The 7,500-nt window shown below is 63.7% G+C and overlaps 2 non-coding genes across 2 annotated transcripts in view; both read right to left on the bottom strand.

Moving 5' to 3' along the window:
- The window catches only part of LOC132931461 (large subunit ribosomal RNA), a 4,212-nt gene extending 4,088 nt beyond the window's left edge, over positions 1 to 124 (bottom strand). Inside the window, exon 1 of the ribosomal RNA XR_009662639.1 lies at positions 1 to 124. This exon is cut by the window's left edge and continues 4,088 nt beyond it. This is a non-coding gene — a ribosomal RNA (large subunit ribosomal RNA).
- A 371-nt stretch (positions 125 to 495) lies between these two features.
- On the bottom strand, positions 496 to 653 carry LOC132931481 (5.8S ribosomal RNA). Its single transcript, XR_009662658.1, has one exon. It is a non-coding gene; the product is annotated as a 5.8S ribosomal RNA (ribosomal RNA).
- Positions 654 to 7,500: the final 6,847 nt, after the last annotated feature.

Raw genomic sequence — 7,500 nt, 5'->3', positions numbered from 1 at the left:
CGGGATTCGGCGATGGGCTTTTCCCTGTTCGCTCGCCGCTACTGGGGGAATCACGGTTGTTTTCTTTTCCTCCGCTTATTAATATGCTTAAATCCGGCGGGTAGTCCCGCCTGATCTGAGGTCGGAACGTATCGGTGTGTTTGTGTTTTTTTTCTTAACACGGCAGCCTGCGGTCCGCGCTCCGTCCGTACGGCGACCGTCCGCGTCCGCTTCTCGGAAGCCGGAGAGGTGTCTCTAGGACTCTCAGCCGACCCGGCCGCGCTCTCGCGCGGCGGGCGGACGGGGACGTGCCGTTTTACGGCGCGAGAACCCGTGACTGTTTGCCGTCACAACTTGGGCGGACGACCGGAGGCGGGCGCCGTCGCCGTCGCCGCGAGGCAGACGGCGGGGCGTCGTTCCCCGGTCGAACCGCCAATCTCGCGCAGCCGGAGCGGCCGACGGTCTCCCGTCGGACGCCTGCCGGCGGCGCATCGGTCTGGCCGAGTATCCGGTATACGACCCTCAGACAGGCGTGGCCCGGGACCCGCGGGTCACCGAGGCCGCAATGTGCGTTCGACTGGTCGATGTTCGTATAACCTGCGGATTACACGACGACGCGCAGATAGCTGCGGTCTTCATCGATCCACGAGCCAAGTGATCCGCCGTTCGGGGTCGGGTGTTTTTTTTTTTTGTTTGTCGACGAAATTTCTGCGCCACGCGTGCGCGCGGCGCAAGGTCTTTCGACGGTAACCATCTTTCGGTCGACGCTTGGTCGGGGGTCGCGGCGCGCGGGCGGTCGGCGAGCTAGTCGCGAGCGCACGCGGCCACGGGGTCGGATTAGGCGCGCGCGAGACCGGCGTGGGACGCCGGTGCCGCGGGCCCGTCTCTAATGATCCTTCCGCAGGTTCACCTACGGAAACCTTGTTACGACTTTTACTTCCTCTAAACGGCCGAGTTCGGTCATCTTCCCGGTCGCGCGACGACCCAGCCCCCGAGGGGGCCGAATAACGCGCGTCCAGTCCGAAGACCTCACTGCGGTCGTTCAATCGGTAGTAGCGACGGGCGGTGTGTACAAAGGGCAGGGACGTAATCAACGCGAGCTGATGACTCGCGCTTACTGGGAATTCCTCGTTCACGTGGAAAAATTGCAAGCCACGATCCCTAAGCACGAAGGAGGTTCAGCGGGTTACCCGGAAGCCTGTCGGCCCAGGAATGTTAACACACGCTGATTCCTTCAGTGTAGCGCGCGTGCGGCCCAGAACATCTAAGGGCATCACAGACCTGTTATCGCTCAGTCTCGTGCGGCTATTTTCGTCCGCCGCCTGTCCCTCTAAGAAGAGTTTAAGCTCCTGGGAGCCGGCGGTAGCCCTAGTAACGTATCGTGATCCGCCGGCGACGGCCGCGAACACGGCGCGCTTCACCGCGGAGCCCGACGCACGACTGACGCGCGCCGACCAGAGGTTGCCCCCCGGCCGACACACGCCCGCCGCACGCAGGGACGCGGATGGCGCGGCCGCGCCCGACGACCGCCGTGGACGACGGGCGAACGCGTTCGGGGATACCGGGCCGAGCCGACGGAGACGCGAACACGGACGGCCGAAACCGCCCGCGCCGCGCCCACCGCCGACCCGGGTTTACCCGCCTAGTTAGCAGGACAGAGTCTCGTTCGTTATCGGAATTAACCAGACAGATCGCTCCACCAACTAAGAACGGCCATGCACCACCACCCACCGAATCAAGAAAGAGCTCTCAATCTGTCAATCTTTCCGGTGTCCGGGCCTGGTGAGGTTTCCCGTGTTGAGTCAAATTAAGCCGCAGGCTCCACTCCTGGTGGTGCCCTTCCGTCAATTCCTTTAAGTTTCAACTTTGCAATCATACTTCCCCCGGAACCGAAAAGCTTCGGTTTCCCGGAAGCTGCCCGCCGGGTCGTTAATGAAACGCCGGCGGATCGCTAGCTGGCATCGTTTACAGTTAGAACTAGGGCGGTATCTGATCGCCTTCGAACCTCTAACTTTCGTTCTTGATCATACGAGAACGTACTTGGCAAATGCTTTCGCGTCAGTTCGTCTCGAGACGATCCAAGAATTTCACCTCTAACGTCTCGGTACGAATGCCCCCGCCCGTCTCTGTTGATCATTACCTCCGGTCCCGAAAACCGGCCCGGCGGGACGCGCGGGCGACTGGCGCCCGCGGCCCGGCGGCCCGCGCACGGAAACGCCCCGGAGGGCGATTTCGCGCGCCCGCGAAGGGCGGAGATGCGCGGGACCGAGGTCTTGTTCCATTATTCCATGCGACCAGTATTCAGGGCCTTTTGACGAGACGGCCGTGAAGCCGCCCCGCCAGATTTGAGCCTGCTTTGAGCACTCTAATTTGTTCAAAGTAAACGTGTCGGCCCGCCGACGGCACTCGGTGAAGAGCACCGCGCAGCAAGATTGGAGTAGGCGGCCGCCGTCGTCGAACCCCGACGGCCAAGCGACGCGTGGCCGCGTGGCGCGCCGGAAGCACGAGACACGTGTCCGCCTGCCGACAATACGTCCGGCCGACGTGCCGGTAACTAACACCCCGAGACGGCTGACGAGCGCGACGACGGCCGCGCCGACGGGACACGTGGTCCCGCGACACGACCGGCCGCGACACGCCGGACCGCCAGGGTGGTCCGGCACCGCCCAGACACAGATCCGACTACGAGCTTTTTAACCGCAACAACTTTAATATACGCTATTGGAGCTGGAATTACCGCGGCTGCTGGCACCAGACTTGCCCTCCAATTGATCCTCGTTTAAAGGTTTTAAAGTGTTCTCATTCCGATTACGGGGCCTCGGATGAGTCCCGTATCGTTATTTTTCGTCACTACCTCCCCGTTCCGGGAGTGGGTAATTTGCGCGCCTGCTGCCTTCCTTGGATGTGGTAGCCGTTTCTCAGGCTCCCTCTCCGGAATCGAACCCTGATTCCCCGTTACCCGTTACCACCACGGTAGGCATGGAACCTACCGTCGACAGTTGATAAGGCAGACATTTGAAAGATGCGTCGCCGGTACGGAGACCGTGCGATCAGCTCGAAGTTATTCAGAGTCACCAGGTCTTTGCGCGGGCCGCGATCGGGACGCGCACGAAGCGCGCCGCGACGGGCCGGTTTTGATCTAATAAAAGCGTTCCTCCCGCACGCGACACCCGAGGGCGCCGCGACGGTCGGAACTCTGTCGGCATGTATTAGCTCTAGAATTACCACAGTTATCCAAGTAACTTGGGTACGATCTAAGGAACCACAACTGATTTAATGAGCCTTTCGCGGTTTCACCTTAATGCGGCTTGCACTGAGACATGCATGGCTTAATCTTTGAGACAAGCATATGACTACTGGCAGGATCAACCAGGGATCTCGGTTTTACAACAACTGCGCCCCGTGTGACGCGCGCGCTGACGCACGACGCGACACCCGGGACGCGTGCTTCCGAGCGCCGGTCCGCCCGGGGGCGGGCCGACGCCGAGGGCGGTCGCACGACAGCGAGACCGCTGGGGTCCCGGCGTGCGACCGACCGCGGTTCGTGTGAGAATACGAGGGCCCGACGGGAGCGCTGTGGACACGCGCGGGCACCCGACCCGACCGCAATCGCCGCGGCCGTGATGGCGTTGGCTAGAGCGGCCGACTTGTGGCGGGCGCCACACGCGATACGCACCCGTCGCAACGTAACTCGCGTTGACGAGAGTTGAGGGAGACCGGCGGACCGCCGTCCTGTGCGGACGGCACCCGCCGGAATCGCCTCTCTCGCCCGTTTTGTAAAGGTCCCCAGCCGAGATCGTGGGGGAAGCCGGGACGCGACGCGAAGTCCGTCGTCCCGGGGCTTCGCCCCGGCGACCGCCGGGCACGGCGACGATGGCCGGCCGCGGCGGGAATGTTCTGGCGTCGAGAGTTCGTATCTTGCGAAACGGTAACGGGAGTCGTCATCGGTTGAGCGATGTGTGTCGCGCTGCCGACCCACCGGTAGGAGGGCCCGCAGCGCCAGTCGAGGTTTGCCACTCGGCGTGCGAGATGGGTCGGTCGCCGAAACGTGGACGGATACCAACTCGGCGCCGATGCCGGGCACGCCCTCGCCAAGAACTGGCGGGGCGAGAACGGCACGGCTGAGTTGGACGCGTCGGCTTCGGCGTCGCCCGTGGCTTTGCTGTCGTGTACCGTGATCGGTGATCCGACGGCCGGCTGATCGCCGACCGACCGACCGGCCGCTCACAAATATACAAAAACTCGGGTCCAACCGTCCGCCATGCAAAACCGCACGTGCGTAGCGGTCATCGCGCCGACACGCGGTCCACGCGTCCATGACGGTGCGTAGCGGTGTTCCGGGTACTCGTGTCGACGCGCGTAGCGGCGTGCCGAGGTCGGACCGTAAACTGAAAAAATGTCGAAAACCCTACGACCGATATCACTTTCGGATAGGTTTAGACGATTCCGACGAGAATACCTCTGAGGTTCGTCGACGTAAAAACAACCGGTAACGAGTTATTCCGCTGGCAACGAAAAGAAGTTAAAAATTCGATTTCGACGTCGGCCGAACTCGAAACGCCCGGGATGCCGGTACGTGACCTACCCCGACACCGCGGACTAACGCGTTACTCGATCCTAGAAAATTTTTTTTTTCCAAATCTAAACCCGTCGCGACGGCCGTACCCGCCGCGGCACCGGTACGGACGACGACCGCCGTGCCCGGACCGCGGAGGTCGGACTCGGGGAAAAAAAAAAATTTTCAATCTCGACGCGACCGCCGTGACCGACGCGTACGACGCGTACCCGGACCGTAGGTCAGCGTCCGGAGAGCCGCGGGAAAAAAAAAATTTCGACACGGCAGAGGTGCCGCGCTCCGCCGGCGACGCGATACGGGCACAGGGCAAGCGCCACGGTCGGTCCGCGGTCTCCGGGTGACTTACGGGGAAAATGAAATTTCACCGCCTACGCCCCCGTGCGCCGAGGGTTACCGGGGACCGGACGACCGCTCCGCCGGGGCCGCGGTCGGGGTCCCGGGGAAAAAAAAAAATAATTTTTAAACTCGACGCGACCGCCGCGACCGACGCGTACGACGCGTGCCTACACCGACCGTGGGCGCCCGGATCGCCGGAGGAGGAAAAAAATTTTCGACCCGGCCGAGGGGCAGCGCTCCGCGGGCGACCGCCGGGGTACCGGGCGACCCGCGGAGAAAATCAGATTTCGCCGTCAGCGTGCCGTGCCCGACGGGGAACCGGCGAACCGACGACCGCACCGCCGGGTCGGAGAAAAAAAAAAAAAATTATTTTTCATCCCGAGTCCGCGCGGTCGACCGACGCGAACGACGCGTGCCGCGACCCACGGCGGGCGTCCGGAGCGCAGGTGGAGAAAAAAAATTTTTCGGCCCGTCCGGGCGACGACGGCACGGCGCTCGCCGGTCGCGGTTCCCGCGGGAAACTTCGCCGGGGACGACGTCTCACGGTCCCCGCGGCTGACCCGGCGCCGGCGAACCCAACACCCGGCGGACCTTAGCGGTCCTAAGAGCGCGCCCCGTAGACGTGGTGCGTAGCGGTACGCACCAAATACTCACGCCGTGCGTAGTGGTGCCGCAACTCCCTCACTGTCCTTATCCTTTTCCCGGGCACGGGCGACCCCGAGTACCGGGACCCCTCGGGAGCCGGCCGACGCGTACGGTCCGCGGTCCCCGGGCCCGCTACCCGGCGGGATCCGATTCCGCCGCCTACGCCCCCGTGCGCCGAGTGTTACCGGGGACCGGACGACCGCTCCGCCGGGGCCGCGGTCGGGGTCCCGGGGAAAAAAAAAATAATTTTTAAACTCGACGCGACCGCCGCGACCGACGCGTACGACGCGTGCCTACACCGACCGTGGGCGCCCGGATCGCCGGAGGAGGAAAAAAATTTTCGACCCGGCCGAGGGGCAGCGCTCCGCGGGCGACCGCCGGGGTACCGGGCGACCCGCGGAGAAAATCAGATTTCGCCGTCAGCGTGCCGTGCCCGACGGGGAACCGGCGAACCGACGACCGCACCGCCGGGTCGGAGAAAAAAAAAAAAAAATTATTTTTCATCCCGAGTCCGCGCGGTCGACCGACGCGAACGACGCGTGCCGCGACCCACGGCGGGCGTCCGGAGCGCAGGTGGAGAAAAAAAATTTTTCGGCCCGTCCGGGCGACGACGGCACGGCGCTCGCCGGTCGCGGTTCCCGCGGGAAACTTCGCCGGGGACGACGTCTCACGGTCCCCGCGGCTGACCCGGCGCCGGCGAACCCAACACCCGGCGGACCTTAGCGGTCCTAAGAGCGCGCCCCGTAGACGTGGTGCGTAGCGGTACGCACCAAATACTCACGCCGTGCGTAGTGGTGCCGCAACTCCCTCACTGTCCTTATCCTTTTCCCGGGCACGGGCGACCCCGAGTACCGGGACCCCTCGGGAGCCGGCCGACGCGTACGGTCCGCGGTCCCCGGGCCCGCTACCCGGCGGGATCCGATTCCGCCGCCTACGCCCCCGTGCGCCGAGTGTTACCGGGGACCGGACGACCGCTCCGCCGGGGCCGCGGTCGGGGTCCCGGGGAAAAAAAAAATAATTTTTAAACTCGACGCGACCGCCGCGACCGACGCGTACGACGCGTGCCTACACCGACCGTGGGCGCCCGGATCGCCGGAGGAGGAAAAAAATTTTCGACCCGGCCGAGGGGCAGCGCTCCGCGGGCGACCGCCGGGGTACCGGGCGACCCGCGGAGAAAATCAGATTTCGCCGTCAGCGTGCCGTGCCCGACGGGGAACCGGCGAACCGACGACCGCACCGCCGGGTCGGAGAAAAAAAAAAAAAATTATTTTTCATCCCGAGTCCGCGCGGTCGACCGACGCGTACGACGTCTTCTGCGACTGACTGTAGGTTTCCGGAGCGCAGGAGAAGAAAAAATATTTTTCGACCCGGCAGAGGGGCAGCGCTCCGCGGGCGACGCGATTCGGCCACCGGGGAAACGCGACGGTCGGTCCGCGGTCTCCGGGTGACTTACGGGTAAACTGAAATTTCGCCGCCTACGCCCGGTACGCCGAGCGATAACGGGGACGCGACGACCTCGCCGCCCGGTCCGCGGTCGGTGTCGGGGGAAAAAAAAAAAAATTTTAAATCTCGACACAACCGCCTTGACAGACGCGTACGACTCGTACCCGGACCGAAGGTGAGCGTCCGGGGCGCCGGAGGAGAAATAAAATTTTCGACCCACCCGGCCGAGGGCCCGCTTATCAGCGGGCGACGCCGGACGACCGCCGGGGTACCGGGCGACCCGCAGGAAAATTAGATTTCGCTGACCCGGTACCGTACCCGACTGGGAACCGACGACCGCTGCGCACGGGGCCGCAGTCGGACTCGGAGAAAAAAAAAAATTATTTTTCATCCCGAGTCCGCCGGGCGATAGATGCGTACGTCGTGTGCTGCGACTGAGTGTAGGCTTCCGGAGCGCAGGAGAAGAAAAAATATTTTTCGACCTGTCCGGTTGCCGACGGGACTGTGCTCGCCGGTCGACG

Source organism: Rhopalosiphum padi, unplaced genomic scaffold, assembly GCF_020882245.1.
Source record: "Rhopalosiphum padi isolate XX-2018 unplaced genomic scaffold, ASM2088224v1 scaffold1, whole genome shotgun sequence".
In the NCBI taxonomy this organism is placed as follows: domain Eukaryota; kingdom Metazoa; phylum Arthropoda; class Insecta; order Hemiptera; family Aphididae; genus Rhopalosiphum; species Rhopalosiphum padi.
This window is presented reverse-complemented; position numbering and strand designations above follow the sequence as displayed.